Source organism: Stenella coeruleoalba (assembly GCF_951394435.1).
Source record: "Stenella coeruleoalba genome assembly, chromosome: 21".
NCBI lineage: Eukaryota > Metazoa > Chordata > Mammalia > Artiodactyla > Delphinidae > Stenella > Stenella coeruleoalba.
This window is the reverse complement of record NC_137167.1, coordinates 9625235-9648556: the sequence shown is the minus strand read 5'-3', so window position 1 is coordinate 9648556 and position 23322 is coordinate 9625235. Positions and strand designations below refer to the sequence as shown.

The following is a 23322-nucleotide window of genomic DNA, read 5'->3' as shown; positions in this document are numbered from 1 at the left end:
GTCGCTCAAATGGCAGCCGTGTCAACATTCCCTCAGCCAGCTATTTCTTCTGTAATTCTATTTAACTTCAATTCAGTTGTCACTTCCAATGTCATCACTTTTTATTTCTTTGTTGAGATTTTATCTTTGTTAGCCACTTTCCTCTTTTAATTACTCATACTTATAAAATAACACGTGGATTTATAACTAGGAGACAAAAACAACACAACTGCACACTTTTTTGTCTGTGCCTAAGGGTGCACAGTGAGGAGTCACTGACAGAACGTAAAAAGAATTGATGCCTTAGTCACTGACCATGATCACATCTTCACATCTGTTATCTACATTATGATTTGTGAATGGAAGAGCTAGCAGTGGAGTTTGTACTTTTTGCAATTACTCATAGTTAATATACTGTGGAAGTTAAATTTAAACCGTGTTGTTGAGGGAGTAGTGTTATTTGAGTAAACTATGTATCATGGTAACTAAAATTCCCATATATTGGAATGGTGCAAAGCAAGGACTGCCTCTGTGTGTATGTGTGTGTGTGTGTGAGACAGAGAGAGAGAGAAAGAGAGAGAGAATTTATTTGCACTCTATCTTTCCATCTATAATGTAAATCCCTGTGTATCAGACACCTCTTATGTATCACTTCTGAGGTTTTTGGCTACTTCCTTTACGCCAGCTGGTCTGTGACTGATTTCAAATGAAAAAATTCAGTTGTGCCTAGCCTTATGCTCACATCAGGCACTTCTCACCCCAAGTTTTCCTATTTATATGGAGGTATGAGATGTCAGAGGATCTGCTTGATACCTATACACGTGCACCCCAGTAGGTGAACCATAGAGAAATTTTTATTTCTTCCTTTAATTTAGATACACTGTTTTCAGACTCAGGAATTTGTGTAGCCTCACAGGTCATTCTTGTAAGATCAAGCAATCTCTTGTGCTGAACCAAAGGCCAAGATTTGGTTCTGAGTCTTCAAATGTTAACACACATGGATCTGGGAACCATGAGAAATAACATTGCCCTTTCACCATCATCTCAGAGACCTACTTCTAGAACTTTGCTTGCTGTCTTAACAAACTTGGCTTCTGCTAGGTTACAATTTCTCATTCCAAAAAGAGGAATAATTCTTTTCAGAGTAGGGTAAGTATTCCAATGAACTGGATTGTACCACTACCATGTGGTTACTTTGGGCTGTTCATGCCAAAAGATCAATAGGCAAGGGAAGTGTTTAATGTACTCATGGGGTAATGAACCCAGAAAAATTAAAAACATATATCGAATTGGAACTACTGTAGGAAATTAGGAGTATATTTGGATCTTGGGATTTACTGAGAAACATCTCATGATGTTTTCCTGACCGCTAATAACAATAGAGAATTACTGGAACCATGACCCAAGAAAAACAAGTCTATAAGGGCTGAGACCCTTTAGGGATGTGATTTTGGTCATTCCACTAGGCAAGTTACCAGAACAGTCAAAGCACAAAATGCTGGCAAAGGTTGAATACCCATTTTTTGGAGGGTATAGGAGGGAGGATGAAAATCAGCTACATCCTCAGAACAAATTGCAACAGCAGAGAGTACAGCTTGTTTAGAGAAACTTCTTGCACCACCCTCCTTGAGAAAAAGTTGAGGATTATCTTTTTCTCTTGAAAATGGAGGCCACTATTGTAGAGTGTAAGCCAGACGGATTGCTCTTCTGTACCATCAGTTGTGGTAGCCTGCTCAATGATGTACCAGTCATATTGGCTCCTTCCTGCCCTATTTCACAAGTTTTCCCCTTATTTGGTGGGATATTGTGCTTCCTGATAAAGTAAGGGTGTGTGATTTTTTTGGTTTCTAGCTCTGCTTGCTGGGGAGACCTGGTTAAGATACCCTATAAGGCAGAGAATGTGCTTCCTTGGCGTTTCTTGCCTTTTAGTATGTATTTAGTGCCTACCTATGAGGTGCCAGCTACTGTAGTAAGTATTTAAGCTATGAAAACATACAGACACAGTCCCTTCCTTGAAGGAGGTACAATTCAGTGGGGAGCTGGGGGGATTTGGTATAAGAGGAAATAGAAAGTAAGAACTATCCAAGTTTGCCTGGCAGTCAGTGAAGACTTAGAGATAAAGTAATCCTGCAGGTGAAATTTGAGGATGACTAGCAGATTTCCAAGCAGACAAGATGGATGAAGTTCTTCCAGGCAGAAAGAGTAGAGCTGCAAAGGCATGAAGGCATGCTAGAACATGGCATATTCAGAATAGCCAGTAACTCCGAAAGACTGGCCTGTGTGAAGGATAAAGGTGAGAACTGAGATAATCCAGCAGTGGGGGCCTTGGGTTATGCAAAGAAATTAAAACATTATCACATGAGCAATAGGTGGCCATTAAGAAATTTTCATCAGGAGACCAACACAAACTGATTTTCTAGTTTGAAGGGCTGTTGGAAGGTAGGGAGAAGGATGGATTGGAAGTAGGAATCAATTGTAATTGTCTAGCTAAGCGATCATGAAAAGCCTAAAGTAGGCAGTGCCAGTGGGTAAGAAGAATGAAGATGTTGAAGAGATTTTCAAAAGGTAAAACCAATACTGCTTGTTAATGTTTGGGATGGTAGGAAAGGGGATAAAGAAGAAGAAATAATCTACGATGATTTCCACCTTTATGGCTTAAGCAATACACCGAATTATAAAATTCCCAAAAAGAACTAAGTTATTCTACCCTCGAGACCTAGCAGCAGTGTTTGGCAAGGAATTGATGTTTGGTAAATTTTAAATTGATTTCTAAATGATCCAGCTTCCTCTAGTACTACTGCCTATCCTACCAACCCTGCAAGCTGATTCCCATTGAGAAAGTCGTCATGAACTAATATTGGTTTTTTAAGGAATAGTTTAAATGTTTCTCTCTTAAATAAAAGTGATTAAAAATGTTCAGCAATAAGTAAGTAAAATGTTTTGACTGTATTCAGGCCTTGAAGCTTAGTTTCCACATTGAGGAGTTGCGTGTTCGGCCATCTGGATTTTCCACATGGATCCATTTGAAAAGGAAACTCCAAAGGTTTATAACGCTAAATTAACTTGTTTGAAGGGCCAAGCAACATATTTCCTTCTTCTTGACTATCTTGACAGCTTACTTCTTTGCATTTCATCTGTGCACATATTTGGGGAGAAATACATCTTTCAGTGTGATACCCGACAGCCATATTATTTAAGATTCAAAGTGTTTTGCCTCCTGAGAATGCAAGTCACATTTGTTAATTTTGATTTATAGCTAATGTTTGGTACTCCTCTCATGATTTTCACTTAACACACTTAATGAGCATCAGTTCTCACAGTGCCCCATATGTAGTCTGAAAATGTTATTTACAGCCTCTCGAGGAGGGAAATGTCACAACAAGAACTTAGATCTCAGCAGGCAGCAGAATAAGGCAGACTGGGATGAGCTGGGATCCAGGAACTTCACATATGCAATTTCAGTGGGTCACATGCTCAGAGATGAACCTTCCTATAGACAGGATGTGTCTATTTAGCCAGAAAGGATTAGTATAATTACAAAGTTTCAAAATCCCAAATGTCACATGCAATCAAAATGCCATGTTGATGTCTTACAGATTGGGAAGTTAAAGGGCATTTGAATTTAACAAGTAGGTCATGGGTGATCACCACACAGATATTTTTAATAGGTTACAGAGGAAGAGGCCAGAGTGCAATAGATTGAGGTAAGAATAAAAGTGAAAGAGGATGGACAGTGGTTGTAACTTCTCTTATAAGAACTTAGTGGTAAAGGATAGAAGAGACATAAGACTGGATTTTGATTATGAGATTAAGGCAATGGTGGAAAGGTAGGGTTTAACACTGTTTTTGTAATGGGAAATTCTTGAATCAGTTTCTTAGTTTGAAAGGAAAAGAGCCAGTAAAGAGAGAAAGTTCAAAGAACAAAGAGAGAAGGGGATTTGAATAGTGCTGGAGAAATGAGGAAAAATTAAGTCACGTAAAGGGAAAATAACTGCTTGTGTTAACCTATAATATTGAAGCAGGGCTGTGGCTTATTAGGTTACACATGACTAAGGAAACCGACTTCAAAGGAGATTTATGGTGAAGCTAATATATATTATCTTCAGGAACTTTGACTTGGCACGGGCTTCTCCTATTAGAGGGACCCTAATAATGTTATGCTTGGTCATATGTGTTTGTACAATTTCAAAAACATATGATATTTTATAAGTAACTGGTAAAGACTACTATGTGTTTCTACTCCAGCTTCATTCTCATCATGCCTCTCCTTGTCTCGGGTGGCCAAAGAATGGCTATGGGCATTTAAGGGATCTATCTAAGTGGAGTTTAATTTAGTTTGCTTTTAGTGAGATAGAGATGTGGCTTATAAGATGTGGCTTACTCCCATGTACAAATTAATTTTTGTCCATCATTTCAACATAGAAATGTCCTCTAGGAATATTCTTATCATCCACTTGTCTGTTCACTGGGAACCATCACATTCAAGTGCATGACCACAGGTTGTCCAGCCACATAAAGGTAACACTATGTGTCTGGTGTACCAAAAGATGTGGACAATAGAGCAAAAACAAAATGAGAAATGCATGAAGCCAGAAGTCAATCTTTGGCAAAATTCTCCAAACTATACAGCTTATTTATGAAAAAAAAAAAACTCAAAAGAAGTTCTAAAAGTTGACAGTATTCTAAAAGTTTTATATGACTTTATTAATGAGTTGTAAAGCTGATACTTTTTTGAACTATCAGTCATTAAAACATAACAAGTTTAGTCAGTCATAGCCAATTCAGTTACCTTTTTTTCTGTAGGAAATTGTATTTTAAAACCCTTATAAGAAGGGGCTTTCAAAGAGTGTGTAGCTAAAACATGTAGAATAAAAAGGAGTTTAGAAGTGTCAAGCAGTTAATTAGTAAAGATTATGCTGTTTTTCTGAATTTTCTGATGATTGTGCTATTTATCATATTTTAAATATATAATTTATTGCCATAGCTTTCTCTTTATAAATATTCGTTTTTGCACTCAATTTTGTATTTGTAACTTTGTAGTCTTTTTTCTCAGAGAGGGCTCCCCAAATTGTACACATTTTGGGTTGCACAGAACCTGGATCTACTGTGGCATGGGGGCTGAGTGTCCAGCTAGGAGTCAGGGGACTCCAAATTTGAGAATAGAAGGGATAAGAGGGAGCCTGGTGGTTCACTACAGAAAGTGGAAACCTGGGTAATATTTGTAGAGCATTGCAACTTTCCAGACACTATGGTAGACACTTCGTTCATGTTAATTCATTTAGTCCTCTCAATACTAATATCTGACCCTTAGTGAGCATTTACCCACTTACCATATGGCAGGAACTATTCTATGCATTTTACATACATTAACTCGTTCAGCCGTCACAACAAGCCTAGGAGATGAGTGCTGTTATTATTCCCCATTTTACTGGTGGGGAAGTTGGAAGGACTCTAATCAGTAGTAGAGCCATGATCATGCCTGGGCTCTTTGTCTTCAAAACTACAACCTTAGCCTCTATCGTATGCTTGTGACGTAAGTAAATTTTTTTTTTTTCCTCTGTTAACTCTAAGGACATACAAGATCAGATAATTGAAATAACTTGTTCAAGGTCACATAGTCCGTGATGGAACTAAGATTTGAAATTCTTTTGAGTGGTTTCAGAACCAATACACGTTTCTGCTGCACCAAACTGTCGCTCATTAAGACTAGTTATTCTATGTTGTGTACTCAACAGAAAATCTCCAAATATGGAAATTCGGAAAGAGCCCTTTTCTTGTCTGGTACTCAGTCCTCAGACTGCAGCTGGTTGAGGAGGTTGGAGAGGAAATCCTGAAGCATTTGGTCTGTGCCTGGTAGGACAGTGCTCTTGGGCGAGACAGAGAAGGTCAACTAGATCAGAACTGCCAGCAGACATAACAGAAAAGCAAGCAGAGGATTAAGAGAGGAGTCAGTACAGGTTACGGCTCAGTGCAGGTGTGGTTTCACAAATGCTAAGTGACCCGTTATCTGACTACCAGAAAATAGTGCCATAGATGAATTCTTGTCACCTTTATTTTCAAAATTACTTTCTGTTTTGGGAGGATTCTTTTGTTTGCTTTTTTTTAAGTCAGAGAGAAGTCCGTCTCATTATATTTGTCATTGCAAATCACTTAGTAAACTATTAAGTGTCTGTGACATGACACAAAATGACAAAGTCAATTCTTGTTCCTTGAGCTTTTATCACACAGGACAGCCAGCGCTGGCTAAGGCAAACGGGAGAAAGAATTTTTAAAGTATATTTGTCATGAGTTATCAATAAAATGTATTCATTGCTGTGGCCATACTAATTTGGTATAAATTAACTAGATTGTAAATCACCTAGGAATTGTATTCTAGTTCTGGGAACAGACATCCATAAATATAAATTCTGAACAAGCACAAGTGCTCATGACATGACATAGAAAGTCAGAAAATGGAGTTAACTAACAATGACACTTAATCTAGTTCTGGATAATAGTGATTTTGAAAAAAATAGAGCAAAATGAGACTAATATTATCAAGAAAGGGGTAAAGTGAAAACAAAATGATATGATGGAAGACCGAGGGAACAGAGGTTTGCTTTTGTTGGAGACTGTGGTGAGTGATATTTGATAGGTAGGTTGGGTCTAGATTGTCAAGACCAAACTGAGGAATCTGGACTGCATAAAACAGAGAACTATCAAACTTAAAAGAGGTCAATTGCTGAGTGAAGTCTGTTGTTTTGGGAAAATTGATTAGGTGTCAATATGCAGAATTATTTGGGAAGTTCAAGAGTTCCAGAAGAGAGATTGAATGCAGGGAAATCTTATAAGATATTAAAAATTTCCAACAGGCGATGTTCAGAAGCAGAAGTAAGGTGAGAAGTACTGGAATTCACATGTTTTAAAGATGAGACAGGACTTGATGACTCTACAACATAGCTGGTTGTGTGAAGAAGGATGAAAGCATTTACTAGGTAGATGCTATGTGGGCAGGATATGGTGTCCTACAAGTAGTGAGAGACAGAGACGGAGGGCAGGAGGGAGGAAGGGAGGGAGGAGACTTAATGTAGTGAATTTCGGTGTTCATGGTAGAGATTGGCTATCTGTGGATGTAAAAGAAGAGACTGTCTGCAAACGTGTATCCTGTATGCTTAGGACACTCAAATCTCTAAAACATTATCCACCTCCCTTTATTCTGTACCCAAGCTCACCAATCAAATTTCTAATTGTTTATTTGGTTTCCCATATATATGTGTGTGTATACACACACACACATACACACACACACACACACACACACACACACACATATATCAGGAAAGTACTGGCTAGAGATCATGAATAATACAGACTCTAGAAAGTACTTTCCCCATGGTACAAGAAGCCTTGGCATTCTGGTTTACACATATGTTCCCTGTAGATTCGATTAGATGAATGTGTCTCACTGGGTCTGATTAACTCTGGGGCTTGGACAAGATAGAGGTTCTGAGACCAGTTCTGCGCTGTGCCCAATTAACCAAGATCACGCTTCCTTTTAGGGTCTGCCTTGGTGCTAGTTACACTAACTTTGCAGTTTCCTTATGTGATACGCATTTCACAGTGCTCCAAACTGCAATCCTCTACAGAGACAGGACTATCCCTATTCTAAGATGTAACTTCTCTGTTTCATCCTTGGAGGCTCATTCAAGGAATTGAAATTTCACATAAATGAATTGATATGATTTGATCATTTTGGAAGGTATGAAAGAGAAAATTATCCTGACATATGCTCACATTTTGATTGTGATTAAGTAGTCATAAGTGGATGTCACTTTTCAAAGAGGAAGTCTAACAGAATAACTGAAAGAGTCCCAAGGTCTCAGTTCACGCGGTCTTGGGTGACCCTTACTGAACTACCACATCTTCCTTGTCTTCCAGACGATAAAGCAGTTGTGAGAAGTCATCAAATATGTTCCTATTGATTTAAGTTTCCCTTATGAAAGGTGCTTGCATAAGGAAAACAAATACTATAAGAAACATTTTATGATTATAGACACGTTCCTAAATGACCTACAGGTTTATAGTTTAATGAAGTACAAACGAACATACTTTGGACTTTAATCCAATATGCAGCAGACCATTAATCTATGACCATATAAAAGGCTAAACATTTCTTTTTCTTTTTTTCTCTCCTTTTCCTTTCCTTTCCTTTCTTTCTCTCTCTTTCTTTATTTCTTGCTTTCTCTGTGTTGGAGTCTATGATGTGCTTCATCATTTCTGTATCTCGATTACATTTTAAAATAAGAATCAGAAATCCCATATGATCTATGAACGTAGAGAAGATAAGATAGAAAAGAAAGGGTAGGAATGTCTGTACATATTTGTGAGATTAAAAAGAAAACAGAACAGTGTATCTGAGGAATATAGGCAATATTTTAAAAAACCCAAGATGTAACCAGATTTCCATTCAATCTAGCATCTTTTCAAATACTTTGCATCTAATAACAGCAGAAATGGGAGTGTATTACATCAAAATGACATATAGAAGGGGCTCACCCAGCTAGCAGACAGAGGCTCTTAGTGCTTGGGATGGTGTTATTTAATGTGTTTATGACTATTGCTTAAGCATGTTCAGAATTTTATATACAGAGATATGAATGGTACTTACTGTATCTCAGTATAACCACATCTGCATAAAAGGCATATGGAGATGAATTCCCTCTGTACACTTTACCCCAAATTACCAGTGTTAATGATGTCCAGAAATTTTATTGGAAAAACAAATACTGGATATAAAAGCAAAGGTGTAGTTTTCAGGAAGATTGATCCTCAGATTTATTAGTAAGGGATATTTCCAATAAATGTCTTATTAATTGCCAATTGATGACCTCATGATGAAACATGCTTCTAACATGGCTTCATTTCTCCCAGGCATCAAATGGATATAAAGATCCGTTCCCATGAAATGGGTCAGTTCGAAGTAGGAACAGAGTAGAAGAAATTCCCACTCTTCAATTTAGCCAGCAAAGCCAAGAAGGGACTCAAGTGAAGAATGAATTCCAGGGAAAGCTAGGTGACCACATACTTAATGGCAGAATGCTGAGAGATTTTCTAAAGTATATTATAAACACAAGTAATTCTTACCTGTGTAAATGGCTAGGTGGGCGTACCCACAAACTCCTTGGACTGTGTGGAACGGTTTCATTTCTCAGTATTTCTTAGCTTCTAAATTTAGTAGGTTCCCTGTTTTGCCATAACTCTTTTTCCCATGGCAGCAATTTTCATGTCTTTATAGCATTTTTATGACCCATTGAAAAGCCTCTTGGCACGATGTTTGGCAGTGTTTCACCTCAGATGCTGCCACAAAAGAATTCACAACAGTAGGGAGCAGAGCTTCATCAAGGAATCCAACCTACACTTGCCCCAGCTATAATGGATGTCAGCCCCCAGGTATCTCCCATTACCCTACAACTAACTCAGTTCTACTCAGTTCCCCAAATCGATGAGAGCTAACTCTGGACAGAAATCAGGAGAGCCTTTCTCATGAGTAGGTGAGTCCATAGCTTTAAGCCTCTATGTGAGGGCACCCATATGAGAACCAAACTGCTGTGTTAAGTCCCGATCAATCTAATTTGTCCTCTTACATAGTTTCAGTGGAAAATTTAGTTCCCTACCAAGACTAGAACCTTGGAGTAAACTGTAGATCAGTTGACTGAGGAACTTAACTTCCTACTCATTTCTTTCCATCTAGTTTATACCAGTGTCGAATGCCCCATATTCTGGATCTGAGCCCTGTAGTCTCAGAGGGCGAATGGAGCCCCACTGGAACGTATCCAAATGCTGATGCCCATCCCTAAGACTGCGGAGACACTGCTGATGCTATCTGCACCCCATGCTGACTCAGTCCTGATTTCCACCCCCTACCCTTCATCCTCACCTCTGGCTAACAACAGCAGGATAAGCAAGAACAGATTCATTAGCTTGCACTTGGACTACTGATGTGGATTTCTGAGCCTTCCTTATGAGACACCCAGTACCCTCAGTCTTAGCACACCCCAAATATCATGCCCAGAGCATTACCCTGTTTGGCCGCTCAGGCAGCTGGAAGAGAAAGGTAGACCCATTTTTCAAGAGGAGAAGGAGGCCATAGGGAACAAAAGTCCAAGGCATCTCTAACAAATGGGGAGCTGGAATAGGGGAAATAATTCTGCTTTCTCCATCCAGCCCCATTATCTAAAAGGGCCTAAATAGTATTGGTCTATTAAGAAGGAAGGAAGGGAGGGAGGGAGAAGGAATGATACTAGTAAACCAACAGATTAATTCAAAGCCTAGATAAGAAGCAGAGTAGATATGGAGAGCTCCATTTTCCCTTCATCCCTCCTCATTTCTTACTATTTAGTTGACTGTAAATTGGAAGTTGGGAGTGAATCTCTTGCTTTTGAACCTGATGTAGTCTGAGTTAAAATCAACCTGAGAAGCCTGCTAAGTCTAGCCAAAGTTGAGTCAACATTTATCCTGAGGATGCCAAGGAGATTGTATCGTTCTACTTTTTCAGATTCCTCCTCTCTCTCCCCCAACACTGTGCTTTAGTTATACCAAACCATTTTCTTTGTGTGTTCCCTACAGTCTATTTTATATCTCTGTGCTGTTTAATGATAATGTTCTCTATCCCTAAAATTCTCTAGCCTTCTTCCTATGCAGGGAGCTTGGATTGATTTTCCAAAGCCAACATTAGATGTCACTTCCTCTCTGAGGCATTTTTTAAGGCACCCATCCCTGTTTCTGTTGGCAGAGTGAACCATCTTCCCCTCAGAGTGTGGTACCAATTGGTATTATTTCACAGTATGGTGGGAGAGGGAAATATACAAGTGAATAAGTAGATTGCAGTTGGTAAAGTAGATATAAATGGTAATCAATAATTATAATAGATTATGGTGATTGTAAAAATACAGTACAAATATAGATGAGGTGGTGATTGATGGGTCATATTCAAAAGTATTATTAAATCAATGAGCATTTTTCTGGATGACATTTTCATATGGCTTTCCCAAAGGCTCTAACCATACTTCACTTCACTTAACATTTTTGTAGTTGTTGTCTTGAATGAGGTAGATCTCATGCTTATTTTGATTCCCCAATCCATTAAGATTGCTAATGCAGTGGATAACAAAATAAAAATTCAAAAATGTTTCAACAAACTGGATTTGGTGGATGAAATTTAACTTGTGGAATGGGCGCTGGGTCTTCTCATACACTATTGATGAAATTGGAAATTGACTGATACAGTTTTTTTGGAAACTTGGCAACACATATCAAAAACATAAATGTAACCTTTAAACCAGACATTTCACATCTAGGGATATTTTCAAAGAAATAACCAGACATGCTGTTTAATTTTTGTGTTTTATATACTCGAATGTTCATTACATTCTTTGAAATAATAAAAATGAGAAATTGAGCACATCAGTCATATAGCTACATATACATACATACATACATATAGAATGTATGTCAAAAACAACACACTTCAAAAATCACATTAAATGCAACTAGAGATGATCATACTAAGTGATGTAAGTCAGAAAGAGAAAGACAAATACCATATGATATTACTTATATGTGGAATCTAGAATATGACACAAATGAACCTATCTATGAAACAGAAACAGAATGAGGGACAGAGAGAATAAACTGGTGGTTGCCAAAGGAGGGGTGGGTGGGAGAGGATAGTAATGGGAGTTCGGGATTAGCAGATGCAAACTGGTATATATAGAATGGATAAACAACAAGGTCCTACTGTATAGCACAGGGAACTATATTCAATATCCTGTGATAAACCATAATGGAAAAGAATATGGAAAAGAATGTATATATATGTATAACTGAGTCACTTTGCTGTACAGTAGTAATTAACACATTGTAATTCAACTATACTTCAATAAAAAATAAATCTGAAAAATCACATTATAAATAGTATGTAATTACAAGATAAATAATATTGTGCAAAACTGAAAGACAAAAGCAAAATACAAGATCATTTGAACAGCATTGTATAAAGTCACATTACAAATGCATATACAACTCAGAGGTCTTTCAGGAGCACACTGACTCTCAGAGAACCATTAAGGCTTGATTTCCATCCTTTAGTCATGATTTCTGCTCATTCCCAAGGGCTCAAGCACTCCTGATCCAGTACCTAAATTTATGGATGATGTCTTTTTCAGGCTTCATCACCTTGGGTAAAATGTTCCCCCCTTTTATCAGTTTCCATAAAATATCCACTCACACTAAGCAATGGATGAATTCTTATTGAATTCACTGAAGATAAGAGGCTGGGGGTTACAGGGAGGAGCTACACCGCAGTACCCTTGAGTTTCCACCACTTCTTTTGGCCTCCACACTTCCTACTCATCCACCCTTTCCCCTCCTCTCACCCCTGGTCCTCACTCCCTCCCTCTTGGTGCCTTGGTGTCATTTGATAACCAGGCCCTGCCTAGGGATCAACTTCTGCCTCAAGGATCAACAAATACAGTGTTGGGGAGGAAAAAAACTTCCCTCTACCCTTCAGGTTCTTCTGGCTGGTCTAAGAATTAAATTGATATAAAACAGATTAACAGGAGAAAATCAAATTTCATTACGTACGTACAAGAATCCCGCATACATGAGAGGGTTAGAGACAGGTAAAATGAGGTTTGTATGCTATCCTGAGCTAAGGGATGGACTAGGGCCCTGGGGCTTCCAAGGACAGGAGGGTCATTCACAGGACAATAAGAAGAAGAGCAGAAGTTGGAGATTAGATGTTGTTTGCCCTACCATAGAGATGGAGCCACTTACATAAAATTTTTCTCTGATAATAACTCTTCTCTGGGGAAAATCCCCAATTTAAATTCTTCTAGGTAGCTAAGAGAGGGCAGTAGTTTCTCTTGAACCTGCAGGGTCTCGATTGCCTTTCGCTCAAAGTAATCCTAATCCTCATGCAAAAGTGCCACATTTAAGGGGAGGCTCATTCTGAACGCCTGCAACAGTTATATGTATGTTGGCTGTTACAGTGATAATATTCCCAACTAATTATATATATATTTGTATAGATGAAAGCATGGGGGTCTACCAAAATATTAATAGCAGTTAATTCTTGGTGGTAGAAATGAAAGTGATTTTTATTGTTATTCTGTAATTCTTAAACTTTTAAAACTGAACAAGTGCTACTTTTTATTACAAAGAAAAAAGTATTTTTTTTTAAGTGGAATTGTTTGTTTCATGATATAGTGAATTCTCCAAAATTAGAGACGAGACCATAGTTTGGGGGACTATTTTAGAGGTAATATTATAGGAGGATCCTTCTAAGTATACAATTTTATGATTCAGGGGTGTTGTTAAGATAAAATGATATAATGAAAATGAGAGTACTTTGAAAAGTATGAATCTCCATAAAAATACGCTATTATTTTGATGTTTTGTAGTGTAGTGATAAGTACAATTGCTGGCACTGAATAGGATCTAAACTTCTAGAATAGGATGGAACAGACGATTTTAGGGTAGACATATGCTATAGTTGTTCAAATCCCAAAATTCACGTTTGAAAAGACATCCTATCTCTTCATTTCTTTCCTTCCCTTAATTCCTGAGTCTCTCCTTTATTTTACCTAGGGCAATAGGAAGGAAAGAAGGAACAAAGTTTTACTTCATTATCATGGTAAATGTAAGAATTTAAATAAGTAACTGTTGTCCTATGATGTTATGTTTACACCTATAAAACACAGATATCTAATCCTTTTTTATGTCTTCCGGAATTTTTAATCCAATCCTGTAATTGTTCACAGCAGTCAATAAAAAGCAAGCTGATTCATGAATAAAAATTAAAGAAAGCAAAGTTCATAGGTAGGAAGATTGGTAAATATTTGGGGTTAGAAAAATAGTCAGGTCTTTTCCGAATGGTCTAAGGAGGGTTAAAATCAAACAAACGTATTCCTTGCTTGTTGGACCTGAAAGTATCAGGAAAACTTTTCAGTCATGATGGGCTCTTGCTTGTTTTGTTTCATTTTGTTTTATTTTTTGCTTGTTTTAAATTTTGCTTGTTTTCATTTTTTTTAATTTTTGCTTGTTTTAAATTTTGCTTTATTTTATTTTGTCTTTTACAGTTGTCTAAGAAAGTTTAAACAGGGGTTAGGATGTAGGAAAAAAATTTTAAAAACCTTTAGAAATATGAGGTCCTTGTCATCATTTTCAATGAGTGTCATCCATGAATATAAAGCATACTTGAAGCTCCATGAAACCTTAGCATTAAGATTATGGCACATGTTATTGGCCTTTCCTAGGTTCTGAAACTAGAAATTCATCTGCCTCTAACCTTTCCACCCAAGTCGACTTCATATATAAGTAAAGAGCAAGTTGAAATTACAGGGAGCTGTAAAGAAATGGAAGTTCTCTGCTTTCTTCTTTGAAAACCAATATTAAAATATATGAGGTGCAATTGTCAAACTAAAAAATTGTCATATGGTTCATAAGGAATGAGTGGCCGGCAGGCTGGCCTGACTGATCCCTTACATTACTGATTTTTAATGGGTCTGTGGGAAAGAAGATGGTGATTTCCCATCCAAGTCAGACAGCAATGAAGGCGGGGGCTGGCGGGCAGAGGGAGGCAGAATGGCCAGAAACTGAGCACAAAGGGACGAGGATGCCACCCAGCACGGTATGTTCAGATGTTAAATTTTTCAGTAAACAGCTTGTAAATTAAATCCCAAAGGACTCAATTTCCCCTCCTCCCATGCTTTCTCTCTCCCACCTGCCCCCCTCTTATCATCTCCCCAGGGAGGACCAAGCATACATGTCAGGCATCCTTTTAACTTGTCAGGGACTTAACTCTAGCTGAGGCAGCCAGATACTACAGCTAAGTGGATTTACACATTTGAGGGTGACTATCTGCTCTGTTCTCTGAGCTATGGCATTGATGTCTAATTTGTTGCTTACCTGTCACAGCGGCATTGATTATTGTAACCAGTCTGTGAAGGAGGCAGGGGTTTGGGGCAAACATGAGATGCTGTCCCCCTCATTTGGCCAGGGGACTGCTTCTCCCTGAAAGGTCCTGGACCAGCATCTGCTTGATCTGTGTGATAGGGATAGAGTAAATATGTAGACAGGGACGGAGTATGTGCTGAACTTGGGAAGGGAGCAAAAGGGATATGAAATTGTGCTCCTGTTCTTCAAAACTCCCAACTCCGCTTCTATGAGCATCGCGAGCAATAATGTTTGAGGCTTTCACTTGCTGGTTGCCTTTTACTGGACACTGTTCACTGACTTCATTCATTCATCCAACGTTTATTGAGATTGTTTATAGGTTTCTAGCAACTGTCCTTTAAGACCTTGATTCTTACCAACATGAAATCTGAACTGAACAAATTCCTATGGATCTGTACATCTAGATCCCAGGGGAGAGGGAAAGGGGTTATTCTGCTGGAATTGGGCATCGTGGAGGTAAATTGTTGGAGAGTCTCCTTATACAAAGACCCGATAAACCTAATGCGAGGGCTTCCCTGGGGGCGCAGTGGTTAAGAATCCGCCTGCCAATGCAGGGGACACAGGTTCGAGCCCTGGTCCGGGAAGATCCCACATGCCGCGGAGCAACTAAGCCTGTGCGCCACAACTACTGAGCCTGCGCTCTAGAGCCCGCGAGCCACAACTACTGAGCCCACGTGCCACAACTGCTGAAGCCGACGTGCCTAGAGCCCGTGCTCTGCAATGAGAGAAGCCACCACAGTGAGAAGCCCACGTACCACAACGAAGAGTAGCCCCTGCTCGCCGCAACTAGAGAAAGCCCGCGTGCAGCAATGAAGACCCAATGCAGCCAAAAATAAAATAAAATAAAATTTAAAAAACAAAAACCTAATGCGAGAAACAGTTAAGGTATATGGTGGTAAATGGCCAATGCCAGAGTTAGAGCAGTGGAATAACCGTATGTAGTAATAGTCCTTTAAACTCTGGGGAAGTTTATTAGTAGAGAGAATCACTTCAAAGGAAAATAAAGTTGGTGTGTATCTTATGATCTTGAATATCTTAAGAGCTTGTGATCTTATCGTAAATATCAGTATAAGAAATGATTTGACAGGCCAGGAGGATGCCTTCACCAACTTGCTGTGTCCTCTCCTCCTGTTTCCCGTGCCCTGTCTCCACTGGTTCAATCTGGAGGAGTAAACCAGACTGTGTCATTCCTCCCACGGTCACGTGCTCCTGGGAGCAGGCCGTGCTGGGGCCTGTGTGATGTTAATTAAAGCATTTTGTGACCTAGTCCTTCAGGGAAGACATGCACAGGTGCTGTCTCAATAAACTGAACAAGCAGTATTAAATAACAGAAGTAATACCGTGAGTGATTTTAAAACAAGCAATGGACGTCCAAGCCCCTACTGTTTGCGGTTTAATAAGTAATCCTAACACAGAGGGGATAGAGTCCTTCTCCATTCCATCATGGTGACTGTTGAAGTGAGACTAGACATTAGTAACTAGAGCAACACTGGAGGTGACACATGAAATGATACCTACAACCCCTAAACTCAACTTCAGGACCAGCTGAGGGTAACAGGCCCTACAACAGGGAGCAGGAGAGTACCCCGTTGGGCAGAGAACGCTTCACAGAGATCGTAGCTCAGGACGGCAACAGGGCTCAAGTCTTTTCCTGTAAAGGAGTGTTTCTCAGCCCTGGCTGTGGGGTAGAATCACCTAGGGAACTTTTTTAAAAATACTGATGCCTGACTCCTACCCTCAGGGATCCAGATTCAAATGGTCTGGCATGAAACCTTGTGATCAGTGATTAGGATCCTTAGGAGGTCTAATATGCAGCAGGGGTTAAGAACCACTGCCATACAGAAAAGGAGGGACAGGATAGGCTGATTCAAACAGCTAAGCCATTACGCCCTGGAGCTAAAGACTAAGGCTCTGATGAGCCACACCCACTCATTTGAGGGTACTCCTCCAGGTAGCTGTGGCTTGAGAAATGTAATTTACACGTAAAAGATCAAACAGATACACATAGTGTGTCTCCAGCAAGTATGTTGGCTGAAATCAAATCATGTTTGTCCTATAACCCAAAACAAGTCTTAGGAGATACCTATATATATCTATATGATTAATACAATGTATAAATGTATATAACAAGTAATAACGTTATGAATATATGTATATTCTTGAAACATTCTTAGTAAATTCATCAATAAATTGCCTATTTCTTTGCAATAAGGCTAAAACATTCATGATAAAGAAAGATTTCAAGAGAATTTTTAACAGCAAGTGAGAGTCTGTGAGTAAAGAAACAAAATATTTCGGACACAGGGCACAGACGTCTGATAATGAGGGTCTGAATGACTAAAGAAAATATTTAATAGTTTGTTTTCAAATTAATCTTTTGGAAATAATCTCTCTTGCAAGGTGATTTTTTTCACCATTTATTTAGAACCTGTGTATCTCTTAAGATGATGCCTCATTTGTAAGGTGGAAAACACAAAAACCGCAAACAAGTATAACATGGAACCCCTCTGTAGGGTTAAATTAATACTTTTCGTTCTTTTTTTACATTAATTTATTTTATCATTATCAAGAATTGAAAATTATTGAGCCTTCTCTGCACATGCAGGATCACCCTAAGTATAGTCAAAATTCTGTCTCTTTTCTGTTATTTGATCTCTAAAATAACTTCTAAAAGATGGTTGGGAATCCATTCAGAATCAAAGTCAGGATGGGCAGTGTTACAATAAAGAAAACTTGGTTGTGGTTACCAAAGGGGAAGGGTGTGGGGGAGGGATAAATTAGGAGGTTGGGATTAACATACACACACTACTATATATAAAATAATCAACAAGGACCTACTGTATAGCACAGGGAACTCTACTCATAGTCTGTAATAACCTAGATGGGAAAAGAATCTGAAAAAGAATGGATATATGTATATGTATAACTAAATCACTTTGCTGTACACCTGAGACTAACACAACACTGTAAATCAACTTCACTCCAATATAAAATTAAAATTTTTAAAAAATAAAATAGGGCTTCCCTGGTGGCTCAGTGGTTGAGAGTCTACCTGCCGGTGCAGGGGACATGGGTTCGTGCCCCGGTCCGGGAGGATCCCACATGCCGCGGAGCGGCTGGGCCCGTAAGCCATGGCCGCTGAGCCTGCGCGTCCGGAGCCTGCACTCTGCAATGGGAGAGGCCACAACAGTGAGAGGCCCGTGTACCGCAAAAAAAATAAATAAATAAAAAATAAAATAAAATAAAGACAACTTGGCAGTATCTATGATTGAAGTCTGCTTGTTGTGTCACATATTACCTTCACAGTGTCCGTGTGAGGTTTACATGAACTTCAGTGTTCCTGTTTCAAAGAAAGAAAAACTAAAGATGCACAGTAGATCAAGAATAAGACATTCACACGTTGGCTTTCATGTGAATGTTGCTGTTGAATTTAGATGACTGTTAGATAACAGAAAGACCCATCAAAGGAGCCATCTGGAAGGAGATGTGCTTACCACCCGTCTGATTTGACCATGTTAACTTCAGGGTCCTCATCTCAAACACGGTAATAGTGCCTATTTTACAGCATTGTTGTGAAGTTTTAGTGAGATAAGAATGTTAAGTGTGGAGTATAATAAGTGCTCAATAAATGGAAGTTACTATCAATCTTAATAATTGTATTTTTTGTTATCAACAGGATCCAGTTGATGTTCAAATTGACAGGCTCCTGGATCAGAACTAACCTTTAAATGGTAGCAATAAAAGAAGCTTTGTGAAGGTAGGTGCCATATTTTTTATTGTGAATGATTGAATGGATTATAATATATTTTCTGCTGGAGAGGGCAATTCTTTCAGTTTCCACATAAGCTTATCTGGAGGTTGGAATATGAGAGACAAAGAGGAAGCTGCTGTTATGATAGCATGGTGGCTGTCCTGGGAACTAGAGCCTTGAGGAGAGGGGCAGAATCAGAGAGTTAGTGCTAGGAAGTTTCTTAAAGATCTTCTGGTACGGACATCTTCATTATTTTTTAAACAGATGAAAACTCTGAATCTGAGCTAAAAAATGTACCTAAAATCCTAGTGCTATTTCATGGTATAGACAGGGTTAGAACCCAGATCTCTAGATTTTTTCCATCATTCATTCAACTAAATCATTCTTTTCTTTTTATAAATTTTTGTCTATAATTAATTGCTTTCCAAGCTTAGCATTTCTAGGTTAAATTATTTACAGTCTTGCAGCTTTACTTTCTGTCTTTAATATACCTTATCTATCCTATGAAAACTTGGGTCCTCTCTGTGGGGATCAGTTTATCACCACAAGAGGTGCTGAGATAATAGGGATCAAACCAGTCCCACTAAAAGAAATATGGAATGGGGAGACCTCATGTCCTTGGTATGAAACTTCCAGGTAATATTTTAATTGTAAATTCCAATGAAATTACATTATATATTTTCATATACAAGAGGACATTGGGAAACACCTAGACCAGATATGCTTAGAGGTTTCAGTGTGTCTATTCACTATCCAACACCAAGGATATAAGAGATTATAATTTTGATTTAATGTGAAAATGGAAAGTGGTAGATAGGTAGACTACAAATCAAGTACCATTTATTTAGGAAATTTATTTATTTAGGAAATGAAGAAAAATTTAATACACTATGATATTCATTGACAGCTTACAAATTAATTTTCCAAATCCAATATCATCTGTTCCTCAGTTCCATTAAGGTAGGCAGTGCAATTTTCGTCAGAGAAGTTCAGTGATTTACCTAAAGTAACACAGCTCCAAGCTAGGACTCTAGCACCTTAAGAGTGGTTTGACTCCAGCACAGTGTTCTTGCTAACATACTACTACGTAAGTGCTCCAAAATTGTTTGGAGCACTTTGATTTCTGTAATATAAATGAAATTTAAAAAAATGAAATAAGTGTAGCGCTTTGAGGTTTTAAGAAATGATTTCCTTTTGCACTTTCAACAGAAACTGTGTAGGCAGAGTGCAAAGAGGAAACCAAAACTGGAAAAAGAATCTTAAAAGGTCGAATGGTTTGATAGGGCAGCCAAGGAAGCCATCTCAATTTTAGTATGTTCTTGATATATGGATCTAAACACAATCTGAAAAGACTAACCTAATATATTTTTGACCCAGAGTTGACCCAAACCCAATCTTAACTTGCAAAAGGAGGAAAGCTGAAGTTGAAGGTTTGAGGCCATCAATCTTGTGGCATATCTTAGGTGGAAAACATCAGCAAACTAGCCAAGAAAAGGATTACTGACCAAAAGTGAAGGAAAACAGCTAACAGGTAGGAGACGTACATAAAAGAGTGTGAGTTTAAATATAATGAAGATCCTTTACATTGGAAAAATTCTCCGTATATGAACTGTGTTTACATGCACACACACAGTAATATCTTTTTTTTTCCAACCAAGATAGTCTGAAATTTACATGGAAAACCAGTGCAGGAAACACTGGAAGATGGAAAACAATGGAATATTGAGGAATGGCCTACCTTCTCTCATAAGGAATCTAAAAATACAAAATGTAACTGCCTGTATTCTTCAGCGTTCTCCAGAGAAACAGAACTAAACGGATGTGTGTACGTAAAACTATATTACATATATACACATATACCTATATCTATATATAGAGAGAGATTGATTTTTTTATTGGGGTTATAATTGACATATAACATTATATTAGTTTCAGGTGTACAACACGAGTCAATATTTGTATATATTGTATATATTTGTATATATTGTTAATAAATCTAATTAACATCCAGCCACACCTAGTTACAAATTGTTTTTCCTTGTGATGATTAACTTTCAAGATTTCCTCTCTTAGAAATATACAATAGAGTATTATTAACTATAGTCACCATGCTGTACGTTACATCCCCAGGACTTACGTGAGATTGATTCATTATAAGGAATTGGCTGACTGGCTCATGCAACTGCGGAGGCTAACAAATTCCAAGATCTGTAAGGTGAGTTGCCAAACTGGAGACTCAGAAGAGTTGATGGTTTATTTTGAGTGCTTGGGGGAGGGTCAGCCTTTTGGTTCTATTCTGGCCTTCAGCTGACTTGAAAGGCCCACCCACAGTAGGGAGGGTAATCTGCTTCACTCAGTTCACCAACTTAAATGCTAATTCATCCAAAAACACCCTCCAGAAACACCAAGTGGAATGTGGACCTTCAGTGTTATTTCCTTTTGGAAAAAAAATGTTCATAACAATAATGTGGCAAAAATACTTATATGATGCCCTTAAGTCAAGTGTCTTTGCAAAGGACAAGGACATCCAAGAAGAGAAATCCAAAACTAAGTTTAGGTTACATGAAAAACCAAACAGGTACGTAATCCAGTTGTCTTGAACTGAGAGTAAAAGAAACACAGAGTAGACTTTTTACTCCTGCCGTGGCTTGGGGCATATATATGGAAGGGTTTGTATTGCCATAGAAATATATGTGAGTGTATCAAAATTGACTCTTGCATTTTTCCTTGATTATTCCTCCACTGGCAGATGAGGCACACATAAAGTAGAATCAAGGCTTTCTTTACCTTTAGAATAGTTCTGACGATTGCCATTTTCTTGGGAAAAGCACTGAAAAGCATTGTCTGTAATTAGCACTTTTTAAAAGAAGCTGAGCAGGTAAAAATCAAAACAAACAAAAATGTAAGAAGGCTTTAGAAGTAGTTACCTAAGTGTGATTTTCAAGAGCTCATTTTTAGGGCTTCCCTGGTGGCGCAGTGGTTGAGAGTCTGCCTGCCGATGCAGGGGACACAGGTTCGTGCCCCGGTCTGGGAAGATCCCACATGCCGCGGAGCGGCTGGGCCCGTGAGCCATGGCCTCTGAGCCTGCGTGTCCGGAGCCTGTGCTTCACCACGGGAGAGGCCACAACAGTGAGAGGCCCGCGTACCGCAAAAAAAAAAAAAAAAAGCTCATATTTAAACTCCTGACACAATACACGTAAGAGTTTCCTGATATTTTCTCCTATGTATTAATGCAGTCAGAAACTGAATATGCTTTACCATCAAATTCCTAAAATGAATACAATAATATATAGGTACATTTCAAAACACTTTCAGATCCATTAATGTATTTGATTCTTACAAAATGGCTCTGATGTTGATAGAATAAGTGTCTTATCTCCAATTTACAGATAAAAAAACTGAGACACAGTTCTGGATAATGTATTTCTTAATGTTACACAAAAACAGAGTGGCAGGCAGATCTAAAAAGGGATTAGACTTTCTAACTTTCCTACCACAATCCCATAAATAACTCCATGGTTTTCACGTGATTTCTGTATAGATCATTCTGAGGGTTTTTTTTTTTGTTTTATAAGAGGAGGTGATATATTTTTTCCCCCTTCTGATTTTGCATGGGCTGAACAACTCAATTATATCTGGATCACAGGGATCTACCATTTTGTAGCTGTCTGGCATCCTCTTGTCCCCCCCATGCCTGAGAGGAAAGCCTGATGCATTAGCTCTGCTCTTTCCTTCTGTTGCTTAAGCAATGAAGAAAACATTACCCTAATCACACTCAGTGTGTGCTATCTCCAGGCACAGCTGTTGTGTAGTCTTTCCAAGCTCAGCCATTAAGGAGTCTTACCAATGACAGAGCCCAGTGAGAGCTGCAACGCCAGACACTTGCCCTCTAATAACATACATTTCTGCTTTCCTAGCTAATTCCCGGGAAAGAGAGCCTGTCGGGCAAGGTTTCACAGTCCATAGCTCTCCTTTTATTGTCACTTTCCCTCCTCCCTTTGAGGGGCAGTTTGTGAGCCAACTCCCAAGCATAGCCCATGGAGCAAAAGATTAAGCATGGCTTGGAGTCAGCCTCTTTATCAAATGAGCCCATAGAGTTTGAGCAAAAGCAAGCCTCAAAGAGACAGATCTGCTTTGGCAACTGGCGCACCAGTGAAGATGACCGTAGGAGAAGCAATTGGTATCGGAGGCTAAAAATGGCAAACGGTTATGGCTGCCGCGGAATACAACAGTGTCAAGGTGTCTCCTCCTGCCTAGTAAAGTAATTGGAACTGATTGTTCCTGGGCTTTGAAGATCATGCTACCGACCTGCTATGGGTAGGAATGGAGTTTTCTGGAAGTGGGAATCGGTGATGAGATTATGAGATATTTATTAAAAACTTGGTTTACAAAACACACTCACTTCTATGAACTTCTTTGAAGATATAATGGCAAAAATATGGGTTTTCAGTCAGAGATCTCAATTCAAATCCCAGCTCTGCTCTTTACTAGTTGTGTTACCTAGAACTAATTATTAATGCTCTTTTAACACAAAAGTTTCTCTGTCTATAAACTGGAGGATAATCATGCCCACCTTCCTAAAGTCATTGTTTGGATTA

At 38.6% G+C, this 23322-nt stretch overlaps 1 long non-coding RNA gene across 2 annotated transcripts in view; it reads left to right on the top strand.

Annotated features, from left to right (window-relative positions):
* Window positions 1-23322, top strand: part of LOC307179674 — a 177321-nt gene that overhangs the window by 70868 nt on the left and 83131 nt on the right. The window contains exons 1-5 of one of the 2 annotated variants that reach the window (XR_013825502.1): window positions 18356-18517; window positions 18650-18730; window positions 20102-20255; window positions 20383-20549; window positions 20855-20939. This is a non-coding gene — a long non-coding RNA (uncharacterized lncRNA). Of the gene's footprint in view, window positions 1-18355; window positions 18518-18649; window positions 18731-20101; window positions 20256-20382; window positions 20550-20854; window positions 20940-23322 lie in introns of those variants that run through there. The other variant, XR_013825501.1, reaches the window with a different exon arrangement.